The sequence below is a fragment of the Mustela lutreola genome, chromosome 4 (assembly GCF_030435805.1).
Source record: "Mustela lutreola isolate mMusLut2 chromosome 4, mMusLut2.pri, whole genome shotgun sequence".
NCBI classification, from domain to species: Eukaryota; Metazoa; Chordata; class Mammalia; order Carnivora; family Mustelidae; genus Mustela; species Mustela lutreola.
In genome coordinates, this window is record NC_081293.1 from 3,084,277 (window position 1) to 3,110,971 (window position 26,695).

General features: G+C 51.6%; 1 protein-coding gene across 1 annotated transcript in view; it reads right to left on the reverse strand.

The window, feature by feature from the left end:
• MGMT (O-6-methylguanine-DNA methyltransferase) overlaps window positions 1-19,710 on the reverse strand; it is a 277,054-nt gene extending 257,344 nt beyond the window's left edge. The window contains exon 1 of the mRNA XM_059172828.1: window positions 19,609-19,710. The gene's annotated coding sequence lies outside the window, so the exon portion shown is untranslated. The remainder of the gene's footprint in view (window positions 1-19,608) is intronic.
• Between the last annotated feature and the right edge of the window lie 6,985 nt (window positions 19,711-26,695).

Here is a 26,695-nt window from a genome sequence, read left to right on the forward strand (position 1 = left end):
GCAAACACCCTAAACCAAGAATCGGTAAGCCCCCTCCAGATGATGCTTAGTGGACAAGTTCATCCCAGAATGCAAAAGTGATTTAACATTAATAAATCTAGAGAAGTAATTACCAACATCAACAGAAATAGGGGGGTGGGAATCACATAATCATTTTGATGGGCGCAGAAAAATAATTCAGTAAAATTCAGAGCCTATTCATGATTTTTAAAAATTTCTCAAACAACCAAAAAAAAAAAAAAAAAGGAAGCTTTCTTTCCACCAAAAGTCTATAACAAACTTCATTTTTGGTGGTGAAAACTGACAGCTTTCTCTTTAAAATAGGTAACAAATATGTAAATTCTGACCATGCTTTTACTGACCACGGTCGTGGAGGTCCTAGTGAGGACAACATGGCTAGATGAAGAAGTAAACGTCATTTGTAATAGCAACACAAACAGTAAGGATCTGGGGAGCACATCACGGAGATGCACAAGTGGTTTAGAGAGAAACTATTAACAACCGCAGACACCAAAGAAGACCTGAATAAATGCACGGGGAAGACACAGCCTATTGTGAGGAGGAAGAGTTACCCGGTAACACCATGTCAGTCTCCCCACATTAATTAATTAATCATAGATGGAAGCGGCTCCCATCAAAACACCAAGGGCTTCTTTCTAAGACTCTGACAAGCTGATCTGAAATGTGTATGGACGAGCAAGATGGGCAGACTGAGGCCACCAACGCTAGGAGCTAGGCTGAGGCTGCGGTAATTAACACAAGGCGGTATCAGTACAGAAATGGACTATAAAGGGCAAGAATCACAAACTCAATCATGTTCAGCTCCATGAAAATAAGACCCCTGTGCACCGAAAGGCCGCAGAAGGGAAACGGAGAGGTATGGCACACACGGAGGCACATTAACAGCTGCCCGTATGACAGCCCTCGGATCCAGAAGGTAAAATTCTCCTGTCAATCAGTAAGAAACAGAGACCTTGGTAGAAACACAGGCAAAAGGGAATGAGCAGGCATTCTGCAGCAGGAATCATGAGTGGCGACGCGAAAAGCTGCTCAAACTCCCTGGTAATCAGAGAGACGCATATGAGGGTCACAACGAGATCGTTATTTTCTAGCCGGCAGCTTAGCAAGGACCAAGGAACTTCCGAGTTTGGGTTAAGGATGAGCATCAGCTGATAGGAGCCCAGTCTGCTTCAACCGTTTTCACAAAACATTATTGTCCTGTAACACCGAACAGTGACGGCACAGGAATTGTGCCCTTGAGTGTACAGCGAGGAAGCCGTCCGAGATGTGCGCTGGAAGCCGCGTGCGAGCGGGAGCGTAGCTGCTGTGGGTGACGGGCAAACACTGGGAAGAATCCAAGTGCCCGGGGACTAAACACCGACAAGGACACGAGAGAAGAGCCGCACGGTCCCACGGGAGATGCGGGGATGCGAACACGGCGTATGCACCACGCGCGGTGCAGACGGAATCCGGCGCGGAAGAAAGCAAGCTCGGAACACTCAGACCACATCATACGCTCTTCGTGAAAGTCAAAACGAGCCACACTAAATGTGGCTCCTTGAAAAGCAGCCCAGTAGACGGGAAAACGATACACATCTAAAAAGCAAGGTAATGATAAACACAAACTTGGGAACAGGCCTCACTGCAGGTCGGGCCAGGACGGAAGAGGTGCAGGTGCCCTCCCCGGAACGAGGTCGGTGCTTCTGAAACCAGAGAGAAGCTGGCCGAGGCCCTGAGCATCGTCCGTGCCTCATAGCGCATAGACCTCTCACGCACTCGTTGGTGTGTATCAAACAACACAAAATTTTAAAAGGAAAAAAGAAGGAAGGCAAGAGGAGAGGAGGAAGGGAAAGGAGAAAGAGAGGAGAAGAAAAACGTGCCGGAAAACCCCTTATGATCACTTCACTACAGCAAACAACGCTGAAGCCAAAATCCCGTAAGCTGGGTAAGTGACAGAACCTGCAGTGGTCCGTCTGGAGACGGGAGAGAGCTGAGGGCCTCTCCGCAGGGCTCGGTGCCGTGCGAAGAGAAACCTGCGTGACCTGATCACCACGGCCAGAAACGGTTCATTTCTGCTGCACGCTAGTGCGCTGTGCTGGTCCACGTGTGTGACGTTCACGTGTAACCCAGAGCTAGGTCCTTAACGCACTTGCCCTTACTTCTCCTACAGCCCTGAGACGTGGGGTCGCTGAAGTGATCTGGCCGTTCATATACGGCAGGAGGCGCTGTGCTTGTTTCAGGGAGTACCCCGCAAGCATCGCGCAATCGTGACCGTGTGTGGTTCTCACACTCGTGAGCACAGCGGGAAGCGCACAGGCGGACCCTCCACCCAAACTGCGTGTCCCGCTGCAGGGCACGCCGTGAGTGTGCACGTGGCTGTGGGAGGGCGCAGCGCAAACCGCGAGGCTGGCTGTGTGCACTGAGCGGTTCACACTCGCTACCCGAGAAATCGGTGACAAAGGACAACCTCCACTGATGGACGTCTCCCACGCAGCATAGCCAAGAGCTCTCTAGACGGTCAGGAGGACAGCAATGTGGGGGGTTTGTGTTATCGCTGCTACTAAACTGAACTGACGAAGGTCTGCGCTGGCGACTCTCCACAGCTGTGCCGTGTGAGTCGGGCAGGGGCACAGCTCCTCTCCCGTCTGGTCTCTTCTTCCCCAGCATGAAAATGCCGGAATGACGGCCTTCAGCAGAGCGCGTGTCTAGTGAGCCCGCGCATTAGAAGCTGCAACAGTGACAAGGAAAACATAACCTGAGTTCAAAAGGTCCCTGATTTCCTCTGATTTCCCAATTCTGGTCCTCTCGGTATGGAGGTGAAATGGTCCTCCTTTGGAGTAAAAATACAGATAAACTTCTTTCAATTTCTTAACAGGGAGTCAACCCGTTTCTACCAGCTTAACCCAACACCTGGCACCTGGGACTCACCTATGCGTCATTCTGTCCACCCACCAGGATCTGGTGTGAGCAGAAAACACTGCCAAGGGTCAGAGGGCACGGGGACCAGCAGGCAGAGCAGCAACACGAGGGACAGCTCCGGCAGCCGCTGGCAGCCGCCCCCCATCCTGTCCTGGCGCTCCTCCGCGGACTCGCTCCGGACTCGTGGGCAGCAGCCCCCCTGAGAAGGCCCCTCCCTCTATGCATTGCTCTCTGACCCTCTTCCACCGCCTACCCGGTCAAGGAAGAGCACGGACGGCCCACCCGGACTGTCACTCTCTGTCCCCCAAACAACATGATCCCTTCAGTTTAAACTGAGGAGCCACAAGAAAACAAAGGAAAAGAACATCATGTAGAAGCCAAGCCTGCATTTGGGCATTCGAAGACGCCAACATCAAGTTGTCACTGTCCCTTACTTAAAACTCGGTGACAAACCCCTCCCACAGGTCAGGTTTTCCTGTCCTCTCACGTCCTAATCACACAGTGAGCGCTGGGCAGCTCCACTCCCTTTCGCCACGGCCGTCCGTGCGCGCCGACGGGCTTCACCTGTGCTTGCGGGAGCTGGCCTCAGCCTAGGTTTCCTGGCATACTTGACCTTCCTAGTGCGTGGCTTTCTGGCAACCACAACTAACCAAATATAGCCAAGAAACAGAAAACAAACAGAAAGCCTCTGACAGAAGGCACAAGAGCTGACACAAAATCCATGAGCGAAAGTCATGGGCCCTGAGCCAGCCGGCCTGGGCTAAAACCATTGTCATCAATGTGTCCCCATGTTCAAGATAGAAGAAAACAAAAACATGCTAAGGGAATATATAAAAAAGGACCCCAATGGAACTTAGATGTGAAATACAGTATCTAAAAGGAGAAATAACACCCAGTGTGATTAACAGATTAGACACGACAGAACGGAGAAGCTTGTGACAATGAAGACAAAATAGTTTAAAAAATTATCCAGGAAGGGAAGAAAAGACTGCAGGATAATGAACAGAGCATCAGTAAGACAAGGAACAATATTAAGCAATCTGACACACATTAGAGTCATCCCAGAAAAAGGAAAAGGGCAGAAAAATATTTGAAAAAATATGAACTATTTCTTCAAATTGAATGAAAAAGTTACACTCACAGATGCAAGAAACTCATTGAAACCAAAGCATGAGAACATAAAGAGAAGTAAACTGAGGCACGTCGTTACCAAATTGTTGAAAAAAGGTGATAAAGAAAAACCCTGCAAGTGGTCAGAAGGGGGAAACAGGACAGTTTGCCAAAACCAGTAAAACAGAACGAGTGGAAGGACACTTGCCACAGAAACATGAAGGAAAGCAACCTGGAGTGCCATCTTAGTACCGAGCAAGGAATTTCAGAACGGAACTAGTCTTATGACGAAAGGCAGCCGTTTCATAAGGGTAAGTGGGTTAATTCACCAAGAGGAATAAAAATTTCAAATATGCACAAACCTAACGAAAACTCTGAGGCAGAGGAAGCACAGCTGAGCCCTGAAGGGGAAACTGAGAAATTCTACGCTATTGCTAACAAGTTACAGAACAAGGAGACACGGGACCTGAGCTACACGGTCAGCCCACCGGACCCGACGGACACGTAGAAGAACACTCTCCCCAACACCACAGAACATTCACCAACGTAGGTCATGTTCTGGGCCATGAAACAATTCTCAGTAAATTTAGGGCTGAAATCATAAAAAGTTATGTCCTCTGAGCACGAGGTTAATAAAAAAACGGAAGATCAGCAACAGATACCAGAAAAATCCCTGACTATTTGGAAGTGAAAAGACAGACTTCTAACTCAGCCTCACGTTACAGAAGGAATCACAAAAAAACGGGAACACGCAGGGCACTCAGTGAAAGTAAGACAACGAGGCAGCCGTCTGCGGGACGCGGCTGCAGCGAGCTCACGCTGTGAGGGAACACGCTGCGCTGCGGGCCAACAGGACACAAGACCAAGGGCTCAAGTCAATGATCCAAGCTCCACCTGGGCCGGGGACAGAGAGAAAGCAAACTAAAAGCAAAGGAAGCAGAAGAAACGAATAATAAAGGGAAGAGATCAGTAAAGAAGAAAAGAGAGCGGAAATCTATTAAAACAGGTTAGTTCTCTGAAATGGACAAACCACTAACCAGACCAATTAGAAAAGGAGAAGACACACAAATGATCAGTATCGGTAATAAAAGCAAGGACCTGACTTAAATCCCACAGACACTCAAAGGACAATAAGAGAATATTCAAATAACGTTGAGCCAATAAATTCAAACAACTGGGATGAAATGGCCAAATTCCTCGAAAACCACAAATTACCAAAAAGTCACTGAGGAAGAAAGAAATGACTTGAATAACACTCTGCCTGTGCATCGTTAACATCCTTCCCACAAACCTGCAGGCCAGCGCGGCCTCACTGGCAAACCCGTCACACGGTCAAAGAGGAAATGATATTAACAGCACGCGAACCATTCCAGCAAGTAAGAGATGCCCGATCTCCCGCGTCTAGGGCTGCTCCAACTCCAAACCGGAAAGACCCTCCCAGAGAAGAAAGCTACGGGTCAGTGTCCCCAGGAATCACGGACACACAAATCCTCAAACACGAAACAAACTGAGCCCAGCCAGCATGACGGTACCGATGCCGAGACATCCTAGCGGGGGCCTCCCGGAATGCGGGGCTGGTTTAACTCATGAAGGTCAAACCGTGTGTTCGGCACATGAACGGCACAAGGGAGACAACGTCCCCAGGGTGACAAGAGGCACCATGGAAAAGCTCAGCAAACAGCACACTTCAGCGTGGAGAGGACGACAGAAACAGCCGTGGACGCAGCTGGTGAAGAGTAAGCGGCAGACCTCCTCCCCGCCCACTCCGCAAAGTCAGGGTCAAGGGGAAAAAGCCAGGTTCAAGCCAGAATGTCTGGATGAAGCAATCAAGCTTGGGGTCTTGATTCCACAGTCTCGACTGTTTTGGGTATTCCGGGCACAGGCGGGCAGTGCGTGGGAGCACTCCAGCAGCAAGGTGGGGACCGTGGCTGGTCTGCAGGAACACACTGCGTGGCTGGGGAGCTCTTTGCACAAACCCGCCGACTTATCCGTGGAACACGAATTTACTTGTAGGAATGAGTAACGACCGACAGGTACTCAAACGTGGGTATCCGGCAGACATTTTCTCAAAGATAAACAAAGGGAGCATGTCACCGTAAGCGACGTATCGACAGTCCCTGCTGCTAATGGTAAGTGGAGAGCTTTAAGTGATGATCACAGCTCTGGGAGACTGGCACCCACCACCCAGACTTAGCCTCCCCATCCGAAGGGTGTTCTAAGGAGAAAGGCAGTGGTAGCAGCAGGCACGGGTTTCAATACTGCATCATGAGACCGGCCAGCGTTTGGAAGCTGTGCGTAAATCAGCAGACCGGTATTTTCCAAAGACCAAAGAAGGATGTAACAAAATCATTCAAGGTGCAAGACACACCAATCAACTTCCACGTACGGGAGTACAAAAAGCTCACTAAGGGCTCAGATGCCGCCCAGCGAAGATCCTTCAAGAAACTGGTACTTGTTGAGTTCTGACACCATCTTACAGGATAGCCACGTGACCTGAAAAAGCTATGGAAATGCCCTTCCTTACCAGTTACTTATTGTATGAAGCCAGACTCTCTTGATAAGCTTCAGCCCCAACACACCACAGCAGACAGGGCCAGGAGCAGGGGTGAGACCCTCCCTTCTATGAATCCAGGCATTGCGAAGACGCGGGACAAAAGTAAATCAATACTGCTCATTTCACTGTTTTTATGAAAAAGTTACTTTTCATTTAAAAATGTGTTATTTACATTAAAATGTAGCAGGTTTATTATTGCCTGAATGAATTAATAAATAGTTTTAAATTTTTCAACATTAACTTCTAATGTGGTGAATTTGATGTATGACTCACAGAAGTTCTCTGGGATCTCCAGTCAGTTTTAGGACTGCAGAAAGTCTCTGAAACCAGATCCCATGAGCCCACTGGTGTGGAGGGAAGAGTCCAGACACCCGGTAGGTCCTACCCCACCTGCTGTCTTGACCCCCTGCAACCCAAGGGTCTTTGAGGCCCTAATGCCTCCATTTGCAAATAGGAGGAAAAACAGAGGAAAACCCCATATTCTCTGACATCCAGAGCACAACCAGAGGAACATCAGAGGAAAATAACCACTTTCCCAGCTTTCTCAATGCTTTCTACTACCTCTACCTCTCCCACCACCTGTACAAACTTTTCCATAAAAATTTGATTAAATCTCTCCAGGAGACTTCCTTACAAAGCTGCACTAGAGAATGTATCATTATTTCAGCTTAGAGCTGGAAACAAGTGTAGCAAGTCAGTGTATGAATACAATTCCATATGAAAACATTTAAAATACATTAGATTTTTGGTCAAGATGAAAGACCAAAAAAAAAAAAAAAAAAAATCAAGCAATCTATTCTAATTGGGTTCCCATGGTAACTGTACAATTGGGTTTTTCAATATAACATCCCAAAGGCCCAATGCACACTTGTAAAATATACTTCAAACAGCCTGAATTGTTTTTACATCACGGCACTCCCAGGAAGATCAATTACTGTCCGTCCCCGCCCTGACTATTAGTGGCAGGACACGTCAACCACGTTAACACTGCCTGCCGCATTAACGAAAGTCATATAAGGAGCCCCACATACCACAATCACTGTGCAAAACTAATCACACGCTTCAGATTCATCACACCCGGCCCAGGTAATAATCCCGTACCACTGTTGTCACAGAACCATGTTTACGAAATGTACAAAATTGAGCCCAGCTACATGCCGCACCATTATGCCTCTCTTATTGATTTCCAGGATAAACAGAATCAATCATTAATAATTACATTATAAGATGGCCCTCAAGGTTAATCATATTCTTAGAGACTCTCACTATGGAATTAAACAACAAACATAGCTGTGCTAATAAATAAATAAATAAAACATAACTGAGAATTCAAATCCACATTTTAAATATTAACAGGACGATAAGAAGCGCAGCACACTCCATCAGCCGGGATTCCAGCTTCTCCCACGTGGACCGCAGTGGTCTCTCCCTGCCCAGCAGCATTCTGGGGGCGCGGTGCTGGGGGCTGGCCCATGTGGCAAGGCCACGGGGGCAAAATTCATTACGTAAAAGTTTGCAACTTGAGTTTTCTTTGCAACCGGCATAAAAATCTGTCCATATTTGATGCCTTCTGCAGATCTACACCCCATAGCACAATCTGCTCGGGGAGAAGTAAATTTAACAATGTCCTACCTTTCTAGGTCCCCCCATCAATGTCCACAGATGTAACACAGGCCAATCTGATGCAAGTGCAGGCCAGCAACTGTCTGTGAGAAATGCCTTGCTAGGTCCCCAACTCAACAGAGGCCTCCAAAAACCCTGAAAGACAACTGACATGAAAAGTAGCAAACCGAATGATTCTTAGAATTCTAGCTGGTGTCCAACAGGATGGCCCCACGCTGCTCCTTGATCTGGGCAGGACCAGAGACTGAACTTACCAATGTCAAGAAACAAACAAACAAACAACCTGTACAAAATCCCAAATGGCAAATCTAGGCTAGTTCCCCAACCCTATCAGGCCTAAGAATCCCGGTCGCCCCGCACTTACACCAGACTCTCCTGACACCTGCCGCTTGCATCCGAGCTTGGGAGCCTTGACAGTATCCCAAAACACAGGCACCCAGGGCCGCAGCGCTCCCAGGCCTGCCAACAGTCCAGCAGCGCTCTCGGCATGTCTTGCCTAACCTGCCACTCCCCGTTCTGCAACATGTGGGGTCTCTGGTAGTAAGATGAATATCTTGTTTCTGTTTATTCTGTTTTCTGCTACTTTATACACACTCACACCTTTGGGGATGCCAGGAGCTAAACCTGAGAACCATCCTACGCGACTGTCTCATTACAAGCTTGCCCTCATCCCCAAATCCGAATTTATACACAAGCCCCCAGTAAGTTTTGTGCTTTTGAAGTAACCAGTCTGCTCTTTACCCATGTATTAGCCATAATACAATACCACAGGCTACATGGCTTAAATGGAGATTTATTATCTCAGGGTTCTGGAGGCTGTGAAGTCCACGATCAAGGTTCCGGCTGACTCTATGTCTGGTGAGGGCTCGTTTCCCAGCCTGCAGATGGCTGTCTTCTCCCCTATGCCCTCAAATGGTAGGGACCAGAATGGGCTGGGGGGAGCAGAGGGGGAGGGCCCAGGAGGAGGGAGGAGGGAGAGAGCACTGTCTCCACGATCCTGCTGAAGGACGGCCCCACCTTATGACCCTGTTTCATCTTCATTACCTCCTAAAGGCCCTTCTCCAAATACAGTCACGGGGGTTAAGTGTCAGCATGTGAATTCAGGGAGGACACACTCAACCCTTGGCTGGGCCTTCCATCAAGTACAAGCCCACACGGGCCTTGGAGGGCTTCTCATACAGAACTCCAGCATCGAGAGATGAAATCACCGCCAGGAAAACAGACATCTGAGTGAGTGTGTGGGCCTGAGGCACTGGAAGGACTCAGAGAGCAGCTGTGTTTGGGCTGGGTCAGCAGAGGGGGCTCTGGGAAGAGGGGCTGGCGTCTCCCACCCACCCACTCGCACAGCAAGGCCTGGTGCACAGGCTTCCAGACACAGTGCCAGAACAGATGTGCATGGCCATTGGGCTGAAAGTGGATTCGAGATGGTCCCACAGGCTCATTCCATCCGGGATCTGGGCGGGCAGGAGGACTGACCCGGGAGCATCTGTAGACCCTTGCCTTCAGCAGAAGGAGGAAGACATGGTCAGCGGCTGACTCTCCCTGGTCTTATGCCTGGTGTGGAGCTTCCATTGTCTGGGATCTGCCTAAGCCAATATCCTGCGTCAGGCACCTGGCCTCGTTCTGTGTGGGGTGAGGCATTCCCCAGAAGCTTCCCTGGTGCCCTCAGGAACTAGGGGACTATGTCGGGCCTGGGAGGCCAAGCAACTGAGGTCACAGCAACAAGCCAGGCAGCTTCTGCCTCAGTGGTGCAGGAAGGGAGGTCTGAAAATCCCCACCATCGAAACCCAGAGCCCTTGAGCACTTTGTTCCAAACCTCAGGAGGCATCTTTGAGTCTGAGAGCCTGACAGAGGGGCCAGTACTCACCTGGCTTCCCAGAGATGATGCTCTGGTCTAGGTAAACTCCACGTGGCCTGAGGCCAGTGCTCTATTAGTGAAGAACCCGGACGGCTCAGTCAGTTAAGCATCCGGCTCTTGATCTCAGCTCAGGTCATGATCTCAGGGTCATGAGTTCAAGCCCCATGTTCAGCTCCAAAAAAACCAAAACAAACAAAAAACCAAAAAATCCAGACCAGAAACACAAGCACCCAACAATCAAAACAGACCAGCAACCCGGGTGGCCACGAGCTGGCTTCTCAGTGAGCAAGTGGGACTTCCTGCAGGAATCCCGGTCACCACCGAGGCACAACACATGCTCGCTGCTAACACGAAATCTGCCGGAAACGCTTATTCTGGCCATCACAAAAGAAGATTTAACTAACCCATCCAGGAATCCAGCCTGTCTTAATTGTCCTGATACGCGCTGGCTGGTAGGAGAGCCGCCCTGGGCTCGGAGAAGGCGTCCTGGCAAGAAACCTCACCAGGCAGAAAAGGAAAATCACTCAGGATATCAGAACCAAAAGCTCCACAAGTCCTTCTGGAGAGACCAACAGTCCAGACGATTCCGCAAGAACTGCAATGGTGATCTCAGTCCAGAAGGAAATGTTCTGATTACGCGCATGGCAAAAAAAACAAAACAAAACAACAACAACAACCACAAAACAAGCAAAAAAACCCCCCAAAACAAACAAACAAACAAACAAAAGCAAAAAAAAAACCCACCAAAAACAAATTAAAAAAAAAAAAAAAAAAACTAAGAGGACATTTTCAAAGCCCATATTTTTTTGTAGGAAAAACAAAAGCAACATGAAGTACTGACCATAGCGCAAGCCCCACATGAATTCAAGCTATTAGGAGAGCAGCAGCCGGGACATCACCATGGCTCCTCTCCAGCCCCCAACACCCCAGCTCACCCAGGACCTCCCAGGTTTAGCCTGGAAAGTGGGTGTCCCGGGAAGCCACTGGTCATCCAGGACAGACAGTACACAGAGCTCTCCAAGAGCCCGCCCTGCTGGTGGGCAGAAGATGACCTTTCCAGGGGTTGACTACAGCCAAAAGGGTGAATAATGCTGAACCTTAAGAACATTTACTCCATTTCAGAACCTGCGTATTTGTCCTGACAGTTCTTGGAACAAATTTCAAGAGCAGCATCAGAGGAGCAGCGCCCCGCCAGCTCCCTGTTGGCGCGGTGGGGACCGCGCCCCGCCAGCGCGGGAGACGGATGGGCCGGGGCAGGCGCGCCAGGCGCTCTTCAGCAGACACGCCGGCGCAAGGCTCCACATCCATCTGACTCGACAGCTTAATCTGATGATAACACAACGGTGACAGAAACAAATTTTTCTGCACAATAAAGAATAGCACACATGGGCTTTTCTTGGGATAGCTAGCTAAATTCAGTAACTTTTGGAAATAGATCATTTCTTTTCTTTGCCCATTATTCTAGGAACTTCCACTTGAGTGTGAAAAGCCTTACTAACAAGAGCGGCTGCAAACAGAACACGGTTCTGGTCAGCGCTGTGCTCGGGACCTGTGCATCCTGGCCCCCAACCCCAGCCCCCCGCAGGAGCAGAGCCCAGTGACGTCACTACACAGAACACAGTTCTGATCAGGTGCTGTGCTGAGACCCCTGGTTCCCCGCCGCCGCCCCCCGATGTCACTTTGTAACCATGACAACTTCAGGCCATGTAGGCTTCACGGCCGCATTTCTAGGACCTCGGCCAGGTGGCTGTCACGAGTGTGGAGTACACAGCCGGCGCAGCCAGGCGGCCTCGACGCACCTTGTCCTTGACTCCAGGCAGACCACCGGTGCCTTTCCGTCTGTCCCTACAGCACGCCAGCCGGTGGCCTTCCCGAACCCCCCCGGCAGCGCAGCCCAGGCCTCCCTCCACAAAGCCACCCACCTCTCATGGCTCACGGCCCCCTCACAAGTCCCTGTCCCTGGGGGGGCCTTCTCCAACCTCCTTCAACCACTGGCTCCCCCCAACCACGGCCGCCCTCACCTGGCGCACCGCCAGAAGCACTGAGAACCTAAAACAGAGCCCCTGGCGGGCAGGCCGGCTCCCCGCCCGAAGCCCCAGCAGGTGACCCCCACGGGGGCTCAGACGGGGGCACACCCTGAGGACACCGGCAGGCAGAAGGCTGTGGGGTCTTTACCGAAGACCAGGCGCACGCTGTCCCCTCGGTCCGCATCCTGGAGTGACTGCCCACCCGGACCCGACAGGTGGCTTCAAGCTCCCACCAGCACTTGCGGGCACGTATCGGTCCCCCCGCGGAGAACGGGCCGGGGCGGCTGTGCCGTGAATGAGCCCCCCGCGCCCCGCTGACATTTCTGCCCGGGCGAGGTTACAGAAGGCAGCCCCCACTCCAGAACCCAAATGCCAGCACGACAGAGAGGGTTTATTTACCCTTCCAAGGCCAGATCGTTTTCTCTAACGTCCCCGAGATGTTAGAGTCTGTGAGTAAGAAGCATACACACCACACGTTTTTCCTTTCTCACTAAACAGTTCATTCTCAACAGTCATCTTCCAGGACCTCCTCCCTCACCGCAGGGCGCTCCGTCAGAAAGCCCTACAGGACCCCTAGGCTTCCCCAAACGGTCCTCACGCCACCTCGGACATGATGCCCGTGACTGCACTTCGCCACCCCGACCTTTCCCCCCTCCTGCCGGTCATTCCTTCCTCCCCAGCAGAGGACTCAGTGGCCCCCACTCACAAAGGTCCCGAGGCTCAGAGAAAACAGTCCCCTTCCTGGCGGGCCTCCTGCTCACTCTGGGTCTCCTCTCTAGCCCCGACTCCCACCCCTCCTCCTGCCGAGCCGCTCACAGGCCCGCCTTCATCCCGGAGCCACGCTCCTACGGCTCAGCCCGCAAAGTCCCGCCCATGGGCCACTTGGACAGACCTTAGGAGTCTCTGTACAAACGCTGGAATCGGGAGCAAGTCCACGGCCCGTCGGGACTGGGGGAGGCACGTGGCTGAAGTCCGGAACACAGCCTGGCCCTCAGGGAGCTCGCCTCCCTTCTCTGGCACCCACACGACTGTGCTCCCGCTCTCAAACAACGTACAGCCTTCGACGTGGTCTCGCCGTGTGCTGTGTTCAGCCCTGTACTAGGGGTGTGCGTACTGGGAGGTTCAGAACATGTAAGTTTGGACACATGGGTATGCACGGATTTATGCCACATCTCGCCCCCAGAAGGACTTGTGCCATTCCTCCGCCTCACCCCTGCAAAGGCAGCACGGCACAGCGTGGGGCTAATACGGAGCTCCGCTCCTAGCCTGCAAGCCCTCGGCAGGCCACTCAGCCTCCCCCAGAGCCCGTCTCCTCATACACAAAACAAACTGACGGTGTCTCTGTCATCCTGGGAGCCTGAGGACGGAGAAGTCCATCTGTGCTAAGCCGCCGGCTCAGTAAGCCCTCAGGAAGCGCTGGCGTCAGCAACAGCATTACCGTGCTGGTGGGAACCTTCTGGAACTTGACTACCTAACTCTACCGGGCTAAACCAGAAGAGGGTAAAGAGACATGCACACAAATTACTGTGGATTTTCTATTTTTGACAGAGCTGACCTCAGGATTGCCCCACCCCCTGCTACTGTGGTTGAAACAGTCACACACGGGAAAATGCTGTCCTGTGCTGGTGTCCCTACTGGGTCCTGAGCCCTGCCAGTGTCAGACTTGATGTGTCGTCCTTCAGCACATTCTTACAGATTGACAGATGACTCCGGGGCCGCGGGAGCCTGGCAAGCCCACCAGGCACACACCTGCCGAGCCCACCAGCCTGCTCTCAGCGCACGTGGCACAAGCCTGCCGTGGGCATGGCACACGGAAGCCCACAGTGCTGCCAACTGAGTGGGAAACGCCTCGACATCAGCCACCTCCATAGCTCGCACAGTGTCAGCGGGGAGAAAATGGAAAGTGGCCGCAGAGGGAACCACCTCCTAGAGACGACGAGAATTGGAGAAACCTAGCTGATGAGCTCTGGGCCGCATCCCGCTCCAGACCAGACAGAAGGCCACGAGCCCCTGGAATCACAGACACGTGGAGGTGGAACCCTGCAGCCAAGACTCCGGCACCAGCCCTGCCTCCTCCGAAAACCAGCTGGTGGCTCCGAGCAAACAGACGTCAACTGTCGCTGTCATTCGGGGCTCACCAGGGCCCGGTGTGGTCTGCAGACAGGACTCCCTCCGAACAGGCGATAGCGGCCCTATGGATGGCAGCATCCTTTTCCCTATCTGAGGGGAGACCGCGATTCAGAAAAATAGAGTAAGTTTACTCAAGGTCATATAACCACGTCCAAAGAGGCCGTCTTGTTACTGGAGGCGGCACGCTTACCCCTGTGCGTGCTGCCCCACAGGGGAGCCAGGGTCATCTGTGCATCTAGAAAACAAGGATGCCGGCTGGGCTGGAGGGAAACCAGGACTTCTGTTTGGCTCCTTCCTCCCCCTCTTCCAAGTACAATCTCATTCCCACATGGGACTGTGGTTCAGACTAAGACTCCTCCCCAGGCAGTGCTTCACGATTTTTGATTCATGCGCTTATACTCACCAGGTAGACAGTCTAGGCGTGATACTGCCATCAGCCCGATGGGGAGGCAGCTTGGGGTTTAACCTTTGCTTTAAGTCCCCCAACTCGGTGGAGCACCGGGGTGGCTGGGTGAGTTAAGCACTTGACTCTTCATGCTCTCAGGGTGATGAGATCGAGCCCTGCTTTGGGCTCCGCACTGGGCACAGAGCCTGCTTGAGTTTCTCCCTCTCTCCCTCTCTCCCCTGCTCTCTGTTTCTCTCTCTCTCTCTCTTGCTCTATAAAACCCCAAAACAAACAAACAAACAAAAAATAAAGTCGCCTAACTGGCAAACGGAACCACCCAAGTCCCTCCCCTTATTCTGACACCACTCAGGCCCCGTTGAAATAAAACTCAACTCAGTTCCACAGAAACACACTCAGTTGTGTATTTGAAAATGAACCCTCAGCTGAAACCGTGAAAATGCTTCTACCCACACAGGGAGAAAAGCAACACCAGCCAGTCAGAAGGAAAGATGGGAGTGAAATATAATATGGCCGTCCATGCTTAACGTTTGTTTGTTAAAAGTAATGCCAAAGTTTTGGTAACATCTGTATCTTCTGTCATAACCACAAGACCGAAAACTGTACGCTACGATAACATGTTAGGTTTGCAATCTGAAGAGATTCACATGTCCCTCAGGAGTTACAAAGCCGTACACAGATCCATAAGCACAGGCGACGGAGAACAACGTTGCCGCAAACGGATCCTTCTGGAAAGAGAGCTCCGGAGCTCACCTGGGCTAGAGCATCATTATCCTCAGCCATCCCAAAGATTTCTCAAGAGATGCTCAAACATTAGGGTCCCTAGAATACCCTGGGAAGCTTGCAAATACACAGGTCCGCAGGTTCTGACCCCATAGGTCTGACAAGGAGCCCTGTAATCTTCCCTTATATATATATTATTATTATTTGTCAGAAAGAGAGAGAGAGGGAGAGAGCGAGCACAGGCAGACAGAATGGCAGGCAGAGGCAGAGGGAGAAGCAGGCTCCCTGCCAAGCAAGGAGCCCGACGTGGAACTCGATCCCAGGACTTTGGGACCATGACCTGAGCCGAAGGCAGCTGCCCAACCAACTGAGCCACCCAGGTGTCCCATAATCTGCCGTTTTTAACCAGCACCTTCAGTAATTCTGAGAGCAGCAGGGCTCAGACCACTGTCAGAGAAAGCTGATCTGCTACGGCCCATGCAGAGCCCGCTCCAAGGACAGCAACGGATCCCACACTCCAGTGGCGGCTCCTAATAATGACCCCAAACAAGCGGGTCAAAATCTGAAGGTAACACCTTTGGTCCCAACTTTTAGCCCTTTTGACAGGGGAGTAAACTGTAGTGGCTAGCAATTTAAAACAAACAAGAATTAACCACCAGTTACTTATTAAATTCCAACATTTCTCCGTCCCATCCCGTGTTCTGCCATGATTCAATTCTCTCTCCTCACTCATCCTGGTACCTCTCACCACGCAGGGCTGGAGTTGCCCCGTCTGTCAGTAAGGTAAGAGTTTTCTAAACTACTCTCCATATGACTCAATTTGTCAGTAAAAACTGCCACCAGCGCTGTGCTTGCAGAAAAATGTCCATAAATGCATTATTGCGACTGGCAGATCGATGTCTATAATAAAAACAAATAGATTTAACAAGTGCCTGCTTTTACGAGTGGTGCCATTGGCGGACTGCGCGTTCAGTGTCACCCCCAGACTTCTGGGAACGGGCCAGAGAGCTCGGCCCGGATCCCCTGCTGACTTCACAAGTGCTGCCGGTAGGAAATTATTCTAACAAGACAATCTTCGAAGTAGCAGAGTGAACATACGAGGCATTTATAACTCTCTCTCAATCCCTTTCATGGTGCTGCACAGACACGGACAACAAGTTTAGCGTCTGTAAGGAAATGTTTCTGTGGAACTTTTAACTGGTTTTACTACCGCTGTATCACAAGCCTAAGTTTACTCCAGGAGCGGGGGACATGGACAGGAGGCCTGCCTCCCTGGAGAACATGAAAACAACTTGTATCGAGAATGAGTTTCAGCATTTAAAGCGTAGCCAGTAGTGTCACTGCTGTGTCAGTGGCCCCTGGGGCTGCCTCCTTATTTAGTTAGCTCACTAAGGCAGACGTCAGGCGCACGGCTGCCCCACATGGGCCTCGCTGCCAGGGAGAGTCTGAGCACCTTGGCGAGACACTGTGACCAATTTACATGGAAGCCCCATCTGCCAAAACCACTCGGATTCCTTCAAAGGTTACAAAAGGTCACAAAATGATTTATTCTTCTTCTTGGATGATTCATTTTAATAGCTACACACAGGAATAAGTCATTCACTACACTGCTATATTCACTCTATGGTTTTCCCCAAACCTTGCACCCTACCCCCTGCCCCCATCTAAGCTCTTTATTATGAAACTTTTTTATATCAAAAGGAAATGACTCTTGCACTGACCAGCAAATATGCACTGGTCACCCAAAGGCCACAGAACACACACCTGGCGGTACTTTGTCTGCAACACTGGGTCTCAACCTTCCATCTACCTTTGCCCAAGACAGGCCTCCAGAGCTAACAGAAGGGAAAAATGCATCCTGGGACCCACAGGAAAACCAGCTCTCCTGCACAGCTCAAACCCCTGCTCCCATGCAGACGAGCACACATACTTCCACTTTAAACCGGGAATGGGGTGCCGTTGCGTGTGCTCGCTCGTCTGCATAAATGAGAAGGTTGACAGGGAACCCACTCACGCCCAGTGGGAATGTTATAATTTACATGTTCCCAATTTTTACAGCTTCAGGTTTGGGGTGACATTCTGAGATAAATCCCAAGCTCTTTCAGAAAGCATCTGCACCAGAAGCTACCTACCCCAGGAACAAGAAACCTATCAGGAAGGACTAGCACAGTAGCCAAATGAGCTCAGGGCCTTTCAGAGACTGGGACCCCAACCTACATGTCTGCAGGGACCAGAGACATGCTAGGAAGTCAAAACCCTCAGGGTAAGTTGACCTACAAGAGGAATTTGATAGTTAAGTAGTTCGGTAAGGTCCGAGTGGAGTATAAAAACAAACCTGACAATAACCTTAACACGTGACTACAGCAAATGAGCATTCAGAAAATACTGTTTTGCTTCCATGTTTTTTCTATTAAGGAGACTGTACTACAAACTGAAAAGAGCCTTGAGGCTGAAAACAGGGAGTTGGAATAGAACCACATTGGTGGTCTGAATCCGTGGCTTCCAGGTGTCCTCGGCAAAACGAGAAAACTCAAGGCAGCTGGGGAAGTTTACTGAGCAGCACACTGTCGGGGTCCTGAGACGGGAGGAGCGGAGGAGAGAGGAAACTGCAGAACGCCGGGGAGGCCCCCTTCTCCCTCGGGCCCCACCACCCTCTCTTCCCGCACGGACAGACGAGGCCCGCGTCCATACCCCGGCAAAGGAGACTGTGGGGACAGAAGGCCCAGGTGAAGGGTCCAAGTGAGACCCCAAACCAGAGGACAAGAAAGGTCTGAGAATCTCCACTGAACAAGAGTGAGATGGTCCTAGCGTGTCCACATCTAGCGCTTTGCTCTCTAAACCTCCCTCGCCGGCAGGGGAGGCGTCTTAGAGCAGGGTCTCGTAGCTTCAGAATCTGGCTGTGACAGTACAGGTTTGCTTTAATGAGACGTGCATTCACGTGGAAAAGCTGCCGTACTCTACAGCTCTGTACTGGAGGCCCAGCTGACCCCACCCGCATACCCTACCGGACTCTACTACTCAAATCCCAGCTCAAGACAAGAACCCAGGAGGAAATGCAACACTTGCCAGAACAAGGCCAAGTCTCCTTTGCTACCAGCCGACTCTGGACCTCCCCAAGTGTGGACATGGTGTGACCTGCCTTTAGGACGATGTGTCTGAGCTAACAGTCTGAACTCACTGCTGCTGGGGGTGGCAGGGCTGGGGAGGAGAGCTCTGACACTGTTTCCTTAAAGTTGTGTTGCCCCCTGCATGCTTTTGTCTCTGTGTCTTCTGCACCTCTGTGTTTTACCCATCGAAGGACTTGGAAACAACAAAGCTATCTCTTCATCATGTGTCTTTCGGAGATGGAGAGGACGGCCTGCCTTGGACACTCTCCAGACTCCTATTTAAATAGTCCAATTCTCCGTTCCTTATGTGCAACAGTGTCTTGTTCGGCCACAACAGAGGTGACCCCTCCTGGACAAAGCAGCCTCCTTCTGCATGATGGCTGCCCACCGAACCAACCGCTATGCTCGCATCTACAAAATGGGCCTCCAGGCACAAAGCCAAGTACCGAGCAGAGGTCTTGGGAGCCAAGACCATTCCGAGGTCTCGGGAAATGCAGAGGCCGGGCCGGGAGGGAGCGATGTGCGGTTTCGAACACTGCTCTGCTGTAGGATCCACACGTGGGGATTATGGCGCCCAGCGCAGTAAATGGCTCTCAGACTCCCACTTGTTCACCCTAAGTGTTTACAGAGGCAATCAGGGCGAAACGAACACAAACACCAGCCATGATAATGAGGCCCCAGAATGGGGTCCTCCTCCGGCGCTGCCTTAAGCACGGGCAGGACGGGTGGATTTCTGCACCAGAAGTAGGCGAAAGGCTGGTTACTGCAAGGAAGGGCCGGCGGAGGCCCTCGGGAAGCTTCCTGCGAACAGAAGGCAGAGGGCGGCCCCAGGCGCTGGTCGGCAGGGCAGAGCCTTGCGCAGGGACAAGGTCGAAGGCGTGGGCCAACCCGAGGTGCGGTGCGGCGGCCAGCAGCCCGCAGTGGGCCGCGGTCACCGCCGCGCAACGTGGTCCAGGGGCCCCAGGCCAGGGGTAGGCGGGCCCAGCCTGGGCGCACCTGGGCGCACCTGGGCGCACGTGGGGCCTGGGCGGAGCGCGCAGGCGGGGGGCCGGCCCCACAGCTACGGCGCTGCCCACGGAACCACCGGCTTCAGAGGACGGCCCATCCTCGGAAAGGCCCGACTTCTGCGGGAGGGCGGCAACCCAGACACTCACCGCGTCGCCCAGGCCGCAGACCCCGAGGAGCTGAGAGCGCGGAAAATCCAAGCGCCACAGGAGCCCGCGCGCGCCTGGGCACGTCCGGGGCGCGGGGGCGGGGCCGGCACGGCCGGGGGCGGGGCCGGGACGCTCTGGGGGCGTGGCCTCGGTGGGCGTGGCCTGGGCGGGACGGAAGCGCGGCCGGGGCGCGGGAAGCCGAAGCGCGCAGGGGCGGGGCCCAGATGGGGCGTGGCCAGGAAGTGCGGGAAGCGGGACCGGGGCGAAGGCGGGGCGGGGGCGGAGGCGGGGCCGGGGCGGAGGCGGGGCCTAGGCGGGACCGAGGCGGAGGCGGGGCCGAGGCGGAGGCGGGGCCGAAAGGGCGGGGTGGGGCTGGGCCCGCGAGCGTTCCCCGGGGCCGGAGCATGCCCAGTGCGGCGGCGCCCGGGCGGACCCTGATCCGCGCAGCCTCGCTGGCCGCGTGGCGCCGCCCTGTCGCGGTCTTGCGGCGGGCGGTGGGGCGTGGGGGGCGCCGCGCGGGGTGCGCCCACTAATCCTGTTGCTGGTTCTGCCCTGCGGGGCCGCGGTCCGGAGCGCGGACTGCCTGCCGGGGCCTCCCAGAGGGCAGGGCCCGACAGGACTCCAGGCACCGTCCTGGTGATGCTCCAGCAGAGGGGCCTGGGGTTAGTCTCCAGTGCCTGCGGTCAGAGGCGGCCGTGCAGGGCCCTTCAGGTCCTGGGGATCACCAGGACACACCCAGATTCCCGGGCCCTGGCAGCCAGGCCAGTCTCAGATGCTGTTGAGCGAGCACACAGTGCCAGGCCCTGCTTGGGGCTGTGTGGACGCTATTATGGTTGAATTGTGCTCCCGCAGAAAGATGTGTTGGAGTCCTAACCCCCAGTATTCAGAAAGTGACCTTATTTGGAGACAGGATCTTTACAGAGGTAACAAATAACCATGAGTCATTAGGCTGGGCCCCTAAACCCAGTACGACTGGTGTCCTCGTAAGCAGAAGGCCAGGTGAAGGCGGACACAGGGAGAATTCTGAGATGAAGGGTGCCAAGCGATGCATCCCCCCGAGGGGAGCCTGGGATAAGAGAGGCGTGCCCAGCATCCGTCCCTAGAACCTTCGGTGGGAGCAAGGCCCTCTCCACACCAGACTCCAGGGCTCCAGAGCTATGAGACAGTACGCGTGTCTAATTTCTGGACACCCATTTTGTAGCACCTTTTATGGCAACCCCAGGAAATACCATAGACACATTGTATCTAGCTTGATGGGCATAAGGACCTCTGGGAGTATCTCCCAAAGCTTAAGGGAGGTCACACACTCATTGGTCCCATCACAGGACTACGTGCTTTAAACCATCTATGGGGTTCCTGGGTTCTCTTTTCTTAGTGGGAAAGAAATCTTAAACAACCCGTGTGTACAATTCCTCTATTGGGACATTTTTACTTGCAAAGCTCAACATATTAACATTGTTAATAAAAATCTGTTCAAAGAACCAACACAGGGTTGCTTTGTGATACGCCCCAGTGACTTTCTGGGTGTGTCATGGATCTTCTTAACCCCCTCACCCAGGACCACAGCTTGGCCGGGACATGTTCAGGATGGCTGCTTCTGGAAAGTGGGCCCGGGTACACACTGGTGATCAAATCAAGGTACTTTTTCTCCAGTGAGACTGACACGCCTCAGAATCCTCAACGCGGCTCCAGGTAGCCATAAGCACTTCAGCTAAGAAGGCAAGAGAAATCAACATCTTTGCCATTGGTTCTGGCCTCTTCTATTGGCTCTCTGTGAAACTTCAGGAAACTTCTTCAAATTCTCTAATCCTCAATGTAAAGGATTTTTAAAGACGATCTGCTCTGTGCAAGGCATGCAAGTAGAGGAGTAAGAAACATCAGCGACAAGAAGCCTGTCTTCTTTTTTTTAATTTTTTATTTTTTATAAACATATATTTTTATCCCCAGAGGTACAGGTCTGTGAATCGTCAGGTTTACACACTTCACAGCACTCACCATAGTACATACCCTCCCCAAAGTCCATAACCCCACCCTCCTTCTCCCAACCCCCCTCCCCCCAGCAACCCTCAGTTTGTTTTGTGAGATTGAGAGTCACTTATGGTTTGTCTCCCTCCCAATCCCATCTTGTTTCATTCATTCTTCTCCTACCCCCTTAACCCCCCATGTTGCATCACCACTTCCTCATATCAGGGACATCATATGATAGTTGTCTTTCTCTGATGGACTTATTTCGCTAAGCATGATACACTCTAGTTCCATCCACGTCGTTGCAAATGGCAAAATTTCATTTCTTTTGATGGCTGCATAGTATTCCATTGTGTATATATACCACATCTTCTTGATCCACTCATCTGTTGATGGACATCTAGGTTCTTTCCATAGTTTGGCTATTGTGGACATCGCTGCTATAAACATTCGGGTGCACGTGCCCCTTTGGATCACTATGTTTGTATCTTTAGGGTAAATACCCAGTAGTGCAATTGCTGGGTCATAGGGTAGTTCTATTTTCAACATTTTGAGGAACCTCCACGCTGTTTTCCAGAGTGGTTGCACCAGAGAAGCCTGTCTTCTTATGGTCTGTTATAATCTACAGACTCAGAACTGTGATCCGAACAGAACTGAAAAGGAAAAATAACACCAAAATTGAATTAGGGTGCCTTCTAGTATCTTAGCAAGTGTACTGTGATATAATTTTATAAAAAATAACTAAATCCTACTTTGCTTTTTTTCTGAATAGTATTTGAATATGATTTCCCAAGTTATTAGTAGAAAGACTTTAGCTGGTGTTAACATCTTTGATTGCCATCCCGGGAAAGAAAGTTCATCGTGGTGATCCTAAGGCCCTTTAAGGAGATTGTGTGGCCTTGGGGAGAGATAGGCAAGAGAGACAGAGTACGGCACCCACGGGCAATACAAGTACCTGGATCTGTGGGCAGGACCCAGTCGACCTTGCTGGGGAGGCTGGGGATGCTGTAACTGCCTTCACAAGGGGATTCAGGGTCAGGAGCCAAATCGGGGCCTTAGAGCCAAGGGGGCGTGGAGAAAGCCACCTCTCCTGTCAAGGCCTGGCCCTCCCAAAGTCTGAACTCAGACTCTCCAGTGAACAGCACTAAAATCCTCACTCCCTGCACATGCTGGCAAATTCTTCTCCTCTTGATGTTAATGTTTGAAAACTCAAAGCATTTCTCAAAAGCTCCTGTATGCCTCATTCCCTTGTTCCATTATACGAGCACACTCACCTACAAGCACTTTCTATTGTTAAAGCAACACAAGGATAGCCCCAAATCTGGGAGATGGCCTGGCGTGTAAGGAGCACACGGTCAGATTTGGGATGCTGTCCTGCCAGCCTCTCACTGTATAAATACCTGATTTCTCTGTTTGTAGGATGACAGCATTGGACTAGGTGGACAAGGTTCCTTTGGGGTTTCCCATTGGTGGACTCATAAATCATATCCCATTCTTCTTCAGATTTCCATGAATGACTTTTTTTGCAAAAGAGGTGTAAAAACACAGGAGTGTATGCTCAATGTCAGTCTGACTTCTTCAAGGAGCCTCTCTGAATGTCCTTTAAGACCAGCCAGCTTTCTTGCGGGCACTGGGAACAATGTTAATTTGCATCGTTTCTTTAAACATCCAAATGGATACCTTTCAGGTTAAACAAATGAACATGACATGTGATTGCTTCCAATGATTTGTAACCCAAGAAATTTGTTTAATAAGCCTTTCTTTCCAAGCTACTTTAGTGACATTAGAGACCATTTACAACAAAGCTGTCTTCAGTAGTCAAACTTAATCCTTACTACCCTGCCTTTGGGAAAAGAAGGGATTTTATAATGATCACATAAAACCTTGTGTGGTTTGAAAGCCCCAAACTCCGGACAGACGTGCGAGGGTCGTATAACAAAAGAAACATATTACAGAGTTCCCCTCTTTACGTGTTTTACATGTGGTTTTCTTTTAGGACAGCATCTCCAGTGGAGAGTTTTGCCGATTAACACAATTGATTTTCCCACCCCTAGTATTCCTATAAGGGTTGGAGCCAAGGGCTGGCACCTAGGATCTGGGTAGTTCAGCCAATCAGCGATTGCCGTTGTGGTGGGGGGGGGGTGCATTCTGGAGGAATGGAGGTGGGGGGCATGAGGGCCAAAGGTCCCCACAGTTGGGTGATATAGACAGAAAAGGAAATGGGTTTTGCAATCAAGGTTGGTGAGCATCTGCCTGGAAGATGTCCTAGGGATTGTGGGGGTGCAAATTCAGGACCCTTTCAACAAGCCCTTGCTGAAAGCTGCTGTGCGCCTAGCTTTGTGCTACGGATGGCCTCACACTGAGCGGTCAGGAGATCTGCTGGTGCTGAAGGGGTGATGTGAGGAAAGTCCTGAAAGAGAAAATGAATAGCACCTGCTTTCTTTTAGGAGAAACAGCCATCAGGTATAGGACCACTGGCATTTGTGGCATTGGGATCCATTATCCAGTAGTTGTTGGGCAAAGATGATCCCAAATCTTATACAGCTCTTCCTTTGGAAATACGGTGACCAGATAAACTACCTGGGGAATGTATATAATACATACAAACCAGTGAACCAAAGACAATTGGTGTGTGTGTGTGTGTGTGTGTGTGTGTGTGTAGACTGGCACAGAGAGCTACTTCTTCAAATGCAGAAGCTGGGGGAGGCCTTCCCAAACTGTGCTGGGCTCTTTGAGTGTTGATCATTCAGGACCGGGGATTTTGTCAGACGTTGGCCCTTTGGAAAGCCGCTCCTACACTTATTACAAAGTGTTTTTGATCCATTTTCGGGCAGGGTTTTGTTTGTAACACATTGTTGGCAGTTTGGGCAGAATCCTTTAAGTGGTGTGAAGTGCTGGGGAGTGTGCACCTGGGCCGCCAGGAGGAAGGGGGTCTCCCCCTCCTCTGCCCTTCTGGGATGAGCCAGAAGTGCGTGCATTTTTGTGACTTGGAAATTAAATCAAGAGATGTGGGGATTGGGATGCTGAGATTGTGATTTTTTCCTCGTTCGCCTCTACCTGGGCATCTACAAATGAAAATCAAGGCAGGAAAACCAGCCACATGCCAGACGTTCTGTCTCAACCTCCAAAAATATTAATCTGAAAAAGAAAAAGCGGTTGTGATCCCCCCGGGGGACACTTCTTCACTCCAGCCCATGTGCACTGAACCATTGATTTAAAAGAAGATGAGGCAAAGTGAAAAGAAAGGTCATCACAGAAGCCAAAATTGGTGGTGAGGGTGGTGTGGTGGCTGTCTGTCTGACCATTCAGTCGTCTGTCTGTTCCCAGAGATAACCCACTTCTGTCTGGAGAGTCAGGAACTACAGAGTGAGGTCTGGGGAGTGTCCCTCCACTGTCACATTAGCAGCCTACCTTGGTCTACGAGGCCTCTGGAAAGGAGCATCACAGAGCCCTCATTCCTGGTGGGGAGGGAGAAGAGTCCTGGGCACCTGAGTGTGGCCACTCCCCAGGGAGCAGCCCTGCGGGATGGGCTCTTCCTGCTGCCCAGGAAGGAAGCCAGCCCAAAGCCCGGCCTTTTTTAGGAAGTGGGCTGGTCTGGGTCAGGGTAGGAAAGGAAGGAGGCCCCAGGACATCAGAGACGGGGGCCAGCTCTCCTCTCTTCTTCGGACCTAGGCACGACCCACATTTCTCCCCGTGACCTCAGCACACATCCTTTTAGCAGCGTGTCCCCAGAGTCGAAACAAACTCTATCTCTAGCTTCCCCTGGCAAAATATCCCAGGGAAGGGCTCTGATTGGCCCATACAGGTGACTATGCTGGACTCTGGACCAGTCACAGTGGCCCACGGAATGAAGGGCCATCTAGCCAGTCACATGTACCCAAGTGGCCAGGAGCACAGGCATGATAAGGGAAAGAAGGGGGGTGGTTAGGGCAGGGTGACAGTAAGGTATGGGGTCACCGCATGGTACCACACCTACTCACGGGGACGGATCACCTGCCGTGTGCCGGACTCAGGCTCCGTGCCCTCTACTCACGTGCTGTGTCCTCAGGCTTCACTGGTGATTCACCACCAGCGCGCGGCGGGGGCGGCGGGGCTGGCAGGAGGGCAGGACTCTGCTGCTGGCTGCCCCGTCTTCCCCACAGCAGTAGAGACGGTGGGACTGACTGCCATTAAGTAAGTGTCCAGGTGGATGTGGCTGTGAGCAGTGGTGACTTTCACGAAGTCTGTGGACACAGGACTTGTTTCCTGGGGCTGGCTCAAGGATACAGCTCAGTAGCAGCTCCAGACACCCGCCCCTCCAAGGCCAAGCAAAGCATTGTCAGATCTGCACGTTGCTTCTTTGTCCTAGGGATTAATCTTAACTAGGATATTTATTGGAAGTTCACTAAGTTACTGAGGCACTGGAAAGATAAGGCTTCTACAAATTAGTAATAAAAATAGCCAAAAATTTTCCATTGCTGTGGCAGGCCCTAGGCTTAACGTGCGATGTTCATTGGCTTTCGGAATTTTCACCGCAGTATATGAGGTAGGGAAGATCATTATCACAGTTTTACAAATGAGGAAACAGAGTGGTTGAGTAACTTGGGAAGGTCACACAGCAACGAGAGTGAGAATGTTTACATAGGTTTACTGTGTCTGACTCGTAGAAGGCACCGGAAAGTGAACTGCTCTTCCTGAGACTCAGGAGGACATTTGTGTCTCTGGCCCACAAGCTCTACTCCCTCCTTTGTGTATGGGAATCTTCCGGGGGTCACTGTGCTGGGCCAGTCAGGCTCTTGCCTACACACGGTCAGTTACTTCCTGCCGAGTCACCCCGCAGAGTTCTGCAGTCTGCATCGTCACCATCTTTGCTGGGAGGGAATCCCACAGAGTGGAGAGAACCGCCCAGACTTCACTGTTGAGCCTCTGGATCCAGCCAGATCTGAAGGCAGCCACCTCGGAACTTCTTATACTTGTGTGAAAATGAAATCTTTTGTTTGAGTAAACAAGATTGAGGGGTTCCTGCCATTTGTTACCAAGAATCTCGAGCACCGCGAGTGTCCCCTGAACACCGTGCTTCTTGATTTTACATGCATTATCCTTTTAAAAACTCGCAAGTGTGTGAGGTGGGGGTCAGGACACC